Raw genomic sequence first — 9,293 nt, 5'->3', positions numbered from 1 at the left:
AATCGGTACTCGGACACATCCGCTCTTCGCCAGTCCTTACATTGGCTGCCCATTCATTATAGGATCCAATTCAAAGTACTTGTTCTCACCCACAAAGCTCTCCACAGTGAAGCATCCCCCTACATCTCCTCCCTCATTTCTGTCCATCGGCCTAACCGACCACTGCGCTCTGCAAATAACTTTCGACTAACCTCTGCATTAATCCGTACCTCCCACTCCCGACTCCAAGACTTCTCCCACGCTGCACCAATCCTCTGCAATGCTCTAGCCCAAGAAATTAGGACTATCCACAATTTGTATAGTTTCAGGAGCTCCCTCAAAACACATTTGTTCAGAGTGGCCTATCACGTTCAGTAATCACAGTCATTCTATGTGCAAGTGTTGTGAATTCGCTTTCTGGCCTCCCTCTGGTTATTACTGAAGGTAGTGGAGCTGGTGAGATTGACAGAGGGGTTGTGAGTTCTCTTTCTGGGCTCCCTCTGGTGGTTACTGGAGGTAATGGAGCTGATCTGATTGACAGAGGCTTGCCACCTGATAATGAGGACGACGATTGGAGATCTGGGGTTTCAGATTGGGATTTAAGACAGCCGACTCCCTCTATCCCTGCTGGTGAATTTCTTCTTGCCTCCTGAGGTCTGATGTTTCCAGCTCAGTCCCTGCATGTTCAGCTAAGTGTTCATTTGCTATTCTGTTTGCATTTGATCTGGTTTTGTCTATCTCAGTTTTGTGTGGGTCAGCCAGCTCTGGCTGGGGCTGTGCTGAATCACCGTCCATATGTTACTGCTTGTGCCAATTTTTTTTTGTCCCTTATTAGATTGGCCTTTTTGGTCTGCTTTCAGAATATATCAGAGTGCAGATACAGTGTGCGAAGTCGTGCGACTTCAGTGTTTTTTGCATCAGATGTGTTGGACCTTTTGCAGGGTTTTTTTGCGTGATTGCAGACAGCGTCTTTCCTTTCCTGTCTAGTCAGTGTGGGCCCCATCATTTGCTCTGTCTATTTTCCTGCCTGCGTTTGTGTTTTCATCTTGTCTCACCGACAATATATGTTTGGGGGCTATCTATTCCTTTGGGGTCTGCTCTGGGGCAGTTTAGATTTCCCCTTTCTTGCTTTAGTCTTAGTTAGCTCTCCGGCTGTGCCGAGGCATCTAGGATCATCATAGGTACGCTCCATGGCTACTGCTAGTTGTGTGGATAGGATCAGGGGTCTGCAATCCGCTTAGTTACCAACCTCTCTGGTTTTGTGACTTACCTTGGGTTTGCTCTCCTCCTCGGTGACCCAATCATAACATGTAAGTGTGCATGTGTAGCCCATTCACTATCTCCATCCATCCCTCACTCCCTCAAGATGGCTGGACCATTATTGTAAATACACCATTGTAAATAGACACCTGTACTTTGTATTTCCCCCACCTCATTGTAGATTGTAAGCTCTCACGAGCAGGTTCTTTTTATTTTGCGTTCATTATTGTATTGTTAACGTTGTTACTTATGAGTTATGTTTTGAACTGTTAAACTGTAAAGCGCTGTGGAATATGTTGGCGCTATATAAATAAAGATTATTATTATTAGTCCTAATCATTATCTCCTATGAAGCCCAGCCTGTGGCTTTAACAACAAGTAACATGACAGGAAGGGGGCCCTTCAGCAGGCTTCCAGTTGCCGTGCCAATGCATCTGCGGCCCACCATTTAGTCGTGGCGTGAGTCGATGGGTGACGGGATGGGATTGAACACCCCAAGTATTACTGTCAGTGATTCACAAGAGCATTCATGGAGTCACCAGCAGTGATCTGAGGCCAACTCCGCTTGCTGCTGTTACAGGTCTCTGCCTTGTGTGGAACAGTCTCAACTCCTATGCCTGCTGCACACCTTGACACATTTATCTCAGTAAATTAGAATACTTTATAACACCAGCTTGAAAAAGGATTTTAAAATCCAAATTGTTGGCCTATTTAAATGTATGTTCAGTAAATGCACTCAATACTAGGTCGGGGCTCCTTTTGCATCAGTTACTGCATTAATGCAGTGTGGCATGGAGGTGATCAGCCTGCAGCACTGCTGAGGTGTTATGGAAACCCAGGTTGCTTTGATAGCAGTCTTGACAATATCCCATAGATTCTCTATGGGGTTACGCTCAGGCAAGTTTGCTGGCCAGTCAAGCACAGTGATACTGTTGTTTTTAAACCGGGTATTGGTACTTTTGGCAGTGTGGACCAGTACCAAGAGAATGAAATTTCCTTCTCCAAAAAGCTTGTCGGCAGTGGGAAGCATGACGTGCTTTAAAATTTCCTGGTAGACGGCTGCGCAGACTTTGGTCTTGATAAAATACAGTGGACCTCAACCAGCAGATGACATGGCTCCCTAAACCATCACTGATTGTGGAAACTTCACACTAGACCTCAAACAGCTTGGATTGTGGCCTCTCCACTCTTCCTCCAGACTTTGAGCAACAGTCCAGTTCTTTTTCTCCTTGGCCCAGGTAAGACACTTCTGGTGTTGTCTATTGGTCAGGAGTAGCTTGACACAAGGAATGCGACACTTGTAGCCAATGTCCTGGTATCATCCATGTGTGAAAAGTTTTGGCGTATGACTTAGGCCTGTTTCACACTTCAGTTTTTTTCCCCATCAGTCAAGATCCGCCGTTTTCCTAAAAAAACGGATCCACCATTTTGTTTGGCGGATCCTTTTTTTTCCCCATTGACTTGCATTACTGGCGGATCTTGACGGATGGCCATCCGCCGGATCCGTTTTTTTATGGATCCGCCAATTTTTTTGTGTCCGCCGACATGCCCGGACGGAGCTTGTAACTTTTTTGGCTGAAGGATAAGCATGTTTGTACTGCACATGCCCGGAGGAATGATCTCAGCCGGAAATTTAACCCTGAAATAATTTCTGGCGAACGGTAACACAAAAAAAAAAAATTCTCTCTCTCATCCCCAGACTGCGGTTCCTTTAAAATTCTTCAGCCAACGGATCCGTCAAAACACCGGTCCACTGGCATCCGTCAACTTCAGTTACCAACTGATCCACTTTCCGCCATTTTGGCGGATTTTAACTGACAAGAAAAAACTGAAGTGTGAAACAGGCCTTATTCAGATGCACCCCGACGCAGTTCCTCATCAATAGCATGGTTCAACAGGAGGTTGAAATCATAGAAATGCCAGATGCCATGATGGATGATGTTATATCTTTTCAGCTGTTGTATATAAGTATGGCATTGAATTCATTGTGTACATTGTGTGACATCAATTATGATTTTGGTTGCCATTGTGGGGTGTATATTCTCCCTCAATTCTAAGTGAACTATTAAGATTGTCTGATGAAGTGTTTTGTTTGGACTTGCATTAGCCAATAGCCTTTTATCTCATGGCATGAGACATGGTGGAGTACTAATCATTTTTTTTATGTGAATTTTTAAGTATCTATATGCCTTTTGGGAATTTATATAGAGACAAGTTTCAAGACTCTTGATCTCTGCCCTATATTGTTTTCCCACCTGTTTTGGTAGGGTTTAATAGTGTAGTGAGGGATACCCTACATTGAATGGGGGTGTCAAAAAAATCGTTCTTTAGGGTGCCAACCTCCATAGTCAGGCAGGGACATTTTTAGGCCTACTATAAGGTATTTTTTTTTAGGTATATTTTGATATATATCTTTTTTCACTGGGTTGTTTTTTTTTTAGAAATGTAAATCATTAAAGGTTTTTAAAGGGAATACATGTTCACATTCTTTAGCAATGACCCTTTATGCCTTACCCTCCTTGTGTAGTGTGTCAAGGACTGCCTTCTGTACATCTGTCAAGTCAGCAGTCTTCCCCATGATTGTGGAACCAATTGAAACAGGCTAAGGGACCTTTTAAAAAGCTTAGAGAGCCTTTTGTAGGTGTTTTTGTTCATTATTCTAATTTACTGAGATAATGACTTTTGGGTTTTCATTGGCTGTAAGCCATAATCCTCAACATTAACAGAAATAAACACTTGAAATAGATCACTCTGTTTGTAATGACTCATTATATTAGTTTCACTTTTTGTATTGAAAAACTGAAATAAGTCAACTTTTTGAGGATATTCTAATTTTGTGAGAAGCACCTGTATTTGTGCCGCAATTAGTGACTTTGCTTTTTCTGCTACTTACACTACTTTTATTTCAAATAAATAAGTTGTTCCACTAGCTTATATTGTAATATTTAAAGAGGTTGTCCACTACTTGGACAACCCCTTCTTAATCTAAATGTTTGTCCCCGGTAAAAAGAAACAAAAACCTATACTCTCCTCCCTTACTGATGCTGTTCCATGTATCAGCACTCACCGTCACTGGGCTATCGTGCGGTTGTTGGGACATGTGACCCTGGTGCCCAATCAGCACAAGGCATCACTGTCCACGCCTTCAGACAAATCAAACATGAAGAGGAAATCCGGGCTGTGGCTGCTCTCTCACTTCCGCTTCATGTTCAATTTGACTGGAGGCGGGGACAGTGACATCAGCGCTAACTGGGTGCCGGGGTCAACTGTCACAGCAGCACTGGAGGGCCAGTGCCACAACTGTGGGAATAGCTCCAGCACGGGAGGCGAGTATAAGTTTTTTGTTTTTTTTATTTTAATCGTGGCCAAACGTGGGGTATGAGAAGAAGTTGTCCAGGTAGTGGACAACTTTTTAAAGCAAATGGCTTGGACTTGCTGTTGATTGCTTTAATGAGACCATGCCACCTACATGGATTCCTGCAGGGGAGTGGAAATGTATAGAGCAGTGGCCTGTCATGCTCATAGCCTACTTCAGTCTTTTGGAATGATAGATGACTAAAATTGAGCAAATTTGTTCAGAATCGGTGGCCGAATCTGAATTTGCCATATTGGTACCTTAATCGTGCCAAATTCGTTTGACGATATTTTCCAAATATTCTCGTTCATTTCAACTCCCATCAACACCAATGACATTTGGCTGTTTTTGGCAAATATTGCAAAGACAATATTCACCACCGATCGTAATTGGAACAGAATTTTGAAAGATTAGCTCAACTCTATAGATGACTAGTTGGAACGCCAGCAGTCAAACCCTGTTTACTATCCATCATGTGGAGATGAGATTGTTGGTGTAAACTGCAGCTCCAGCATATTATGATTCTCCACTCCCCAAATATCTCAGAATTTAGGAAGGTATCAGAATAGCCATTGACAAATATCAAATTATACTTTGTCAAATGTTGACAAAAACAAGAAGTGAAAGTGATCTGATACTTAGCCAATTAGAGATTTGGCCCGTGATATTCGATTTGTGCAGCCTATGATCTATATATGTCCAATCATTATTGATGGCAAAGACTGATGGGATCAGTTAATAAAATAGAATTAGACTTACAGGTAATTCGGTTTCTAGGAACCTTCCACGACAGCTACATCGGAGGTTGTCTTCCCCGCCCTAATAGGGGACAGGAACACAAAGAGGTTAAATACCCCTCCCCTTCCTGCAACCACCAGTGTTTTCCTGGACACCAGTATGAAGTTACCACCAAAGTGCAGGAATCATCCAATAAGAATATCAGATAGGGAGGGAAATTAGTGCTGTCGTGGAAGGTTCCTAGAAGCCGAATTACCGGCAAGTCTAATTCTATTTTCTCCAGTCACCTTCCACGACAGCTACATCGGAGTAATACCAACAGCTAATTTCTCTAGGGGGGGGGAATCACGGCCTGCAGCACTCGTCTGCCAAATGTTGAATCCCCATTGAAATTTAGCCTGTAACGCCTGGTGAACGTGTGGCTGGATGACCAGGTGGTGGTTCTGCATATCTGCCCTGATGAAGCATTCCCCCTTTCTGCCCATTATGTTGCTATCGCACAGGTAGAATGTGCCCTCAGTGAGGCGAGAGGAGCCAGCTCCTGTGATGTGTAGGTCAGGCAGATAGATTGTGTGATCCAATTCACGATCATGTTCTTTGACGCCTTCTTGCCCTTATTTCGTGCTGAGAGCTGGATGAATAAATTCTGGTGAATCCGCTAGGCTTCACTCTATTGTCAGTAGACAGGACCACTCTGCAGCTGTCGAGAGTGTGGAAGGTCTCGTCCTTAGGGTTGGAAGAGCTTGGGCCGAATGAGGACAGTACAATGTCCTGATCCCTATGAAAGTTTGAGTAGAAAGGCATGATCTAATCTCAAGATAATATCTGTAATGTTTGCAAGGTAAGCTTCTTGAATTGACAGGGTCTGCAATTTTCCTATACGTCTAGCCGCAGTAATTGCGACTAAGAGGATGGTTAAAGGGTTAGGTTTTCATGGAATCTAGAGGCTCAAATGGATCTTAGGTTAGGGTGTTGAGCACGGTGTTGAGATCCCAAGGAGGCCCCTGACTGACGAATCCTGGCTGCCGAAGCCATAAAATCGTTTGATCCAGCGGTGGCTAGCCAGGTCAAGATTAAAAAAAAAGGGTGCTAAGAGCTGATATTTATACCTTTAGTGTGCTGGGGATAAAGGCCCTGTTCTAGACCTTTTGTAAATGTCTAGGGTCTGTGCGGCACTGGGATGGAAGGGATCAGGGGTGCCTGGAGGGCACCAGGGCGTAAACCTTTTCCCAGACCTTGGCATAGATGGCCATGGTTATTGGTTTTTGGCTTTCCTGAAGGGTTTGGATTACCCTATCCGAGAGCCATTTGGCTCTTAGGAATTCGCCTCAATAACCATGCTTCCAGGTTCCATTTGCCTACGTTCGGGTGTAGCAGAGGACCTTGGTGAAGGTGGTCGCTCTTTTTGGGGTAGACGCCAGGGACTTCCTGGGCCATGGCAAAGTAGGGCACTGTAGCAACTTCTTCCGGGCCACAGAGAGGCGATTAGTATTGTGGGAACTCGGTCCATCTAGATTTCCTGAAATGTTTTTTGTCCGCATCGGTATGGGTGGGCAGGCATATGCGAGGTTGGAATCCCACCCTTGGGTGAAGGGCATCTATTCCTTGCACTCCGTCCATGTGGTTGAGGGAGACGAATACCCCTGTCTTCGCATTTTGCCTGTTGGCAACTAGGTCCACCTCCGCCCCATCTTGAGGCCAGGGACAAGAATACCGTCTGGTCCAGGCGCCACTCCTCCGGATGAACGTCTTCTCGACTGAGGAAATCTGCCTGGGTGTTGTCTGATCCTTTCAGATGCACTGACCAGAAGATCCTTGCTGCTTTTGCCTTCAGGCCGGTGTACTTCGTACCCTCTTGGCTGGAGAAAGGCTACTGTGGTCATGTTGTCTGAGTAGATGCAGACGTGGCAATTTTGGATTAGCGAGGATGATTTTTAGCGCTTTTACTACCGCCTTCAGTTCTCTGATTTGAGGAACTGGTGCTGATGCTCGGCAGCCATTGCCCCTGAAAATAGGATCTATCTACTACTGCACCCCAGCCTCGTTGGCCGGCATCTGAGCGGAGTGTTTTCTGGGGAAGCTAAACCCGGCTGACTCCCTTCTGAAGATTTCGGTAGTTCAACCACCACCTCAGGGCCGGATTAACCTGACCAGGGAGGGGAATCCTTCCGGACAATGGAATTTGTTGCCGCGTAGGCCAGGTGGATCCTGGAATGTAAAAGCACGTGGCTTTGCAGAATTTAGGTGTGGGTCTGAGCCCAAGAAACCGCCTGGGTGCATGTGGTCAGAGATCCTAGAGCATACATTGACTCTGAGGGTCGGTGCCCGCTGGTCAATGAACTAGGTTCTTTTGTGGACAATTTCGACCTGACAAACCTTAGGTAGGGAAGGATGTCTTTCCCCTTGAGTCAGAGAGAACTCCCAGAAGCTTCCTTCTCGTGGAGGGATAGACCAGGTTCGGTATCCAACCCAGGGAACTTCATATCCCCGGTGTCTTTCCTACGTCCATCCTCTGACATGAGATAGATGGTAGAGTGAGGAGAAAGTCGTCCAGATATGGGATAACGCCTATCCCCTGGCGCCGGATGAAAATCACTGCTTCCGCCATGATCTTGGAGAGATACATGGTTGGATGGATTGGCACATGGTAATATGCACCCTTCAGATCTACCATTGCCATTAACCCCCTGATTGACTCCATTTTGAATTGCCTGTACCGGACCAAATTGTTTAATGGCTTCAGGTTTATGATTCGTTTTTTCTCTGATGGCTTCGTCACCAGGAAGGGACGTGCGTAATGGCCGTGTCCTCCAGCTTTGGCACCCACGCATTCTACCGGAGCAGATCTCTTGGTAAGGAGCCCTGAAGGTGTGGAGGCTGTAGGGAGGTTACCCCTAAGCATTACTGGGAAGGACTCAAACCCAATTTTTAGTCCATCTCGTATGGCACGGTGGACCCACTGATTTGTGGAGATGGCCTGCCAGCGGGAGAAAAAAAGAGCGATAGACCCCCAACCGTGCGTCATTGCTTATCTGGGGTCTGTTGATGGTTAGGGACAAGGATGTTCCTGCCCTTGCCCCCCTATACTCTTCCTGCATATGTCAACAGGACCAGGGATTCCCAGCCAGTCTCTCATGCCGGTACTGGCCCAGCCTCAAGCTGCTTAGCGGCTGTGATCTGACGAGGGCATGCAAATTCAGCTTAGAATAGCTGTTGACAAAGGTTTGGTCACGAGAGGGACGAAAAATCTGTCGCCTAGGATTTCTATGTTCCGGAAGAGATCTTTTTGTACGAAGCCTTGTCCAGGATGTTACCCAGGACAGGCTTGAACACATAGTGGCCCTGGTAGGGGATGGCGCACCATTTGGAGACAAGTCTCCTCCCTTAGGATTTTAACCAGGGCACTCCTCTAGAGGAGTTAGAAAGGACGTCCGCTTTTGCGGCTACCCGGACCTGACGAGAGCAGTCACGCTCAGCCTAGAAGAGCCGGTGCATTAAAGAATTACCCGAGACCTGCGAATTACAGGCTGGTCTTCCATCCTGGTCTTAAGTTGTTTTAGCGACTGCTAGCAGAAGCATCGGCTAGGAACCTCATTGCTTTCTGCAGTAGGGAGTCAGGTATCTTTTCCCCTGAGGTGCACTGAGTCTGTGCGTAATCATAGAGACAGGGCATGTGTAAGCTATATTAGCTTCTAGCAGATTTGTAGAACTGTCCAGGACTTCCTTGATAAGCTCTCAAAAAAATTTTTTTTTTTCTTTCTTGATCCATTGGATCTTTGAGCTGGGAGGAGTCATCAAAGGGATAGGCTAATTTTTTCCCCCAGGGAGGCCTCCTTTTATGGAGGATCAGATTCTGTACGTTCTCGTGTACAGGACACCTACTTTGGGCTTCAGTCCAACATCTTGTCCTGAACCATGTATTTAACTTCTTCCTCCTCCACCCCTATAGTGCTCTTAACCA

Source organism: Dendrobates tinctorius, unplaced genomic scaffold, assembly GCF_039654945.1.
Source record: "Dendrobates tinctorius isolate UK_male_01 unplaced genomic scaffold, ASM3965494v1 ptg000043l, whole genome shotgun sequence".
In the NCBI taxonomy this organism is placed as follows: domain Eukaryota; kingdom Metazoa; phylum Chordata; class Amphibia; order Anura; family Dendrobatidae; genus Dendrobates; species Dendrobates tinctorius.
The sequence above is the reverse complement of the archived record's forward strand: the minus strand, read 5'-3'. Positions refer to the sequence as shown.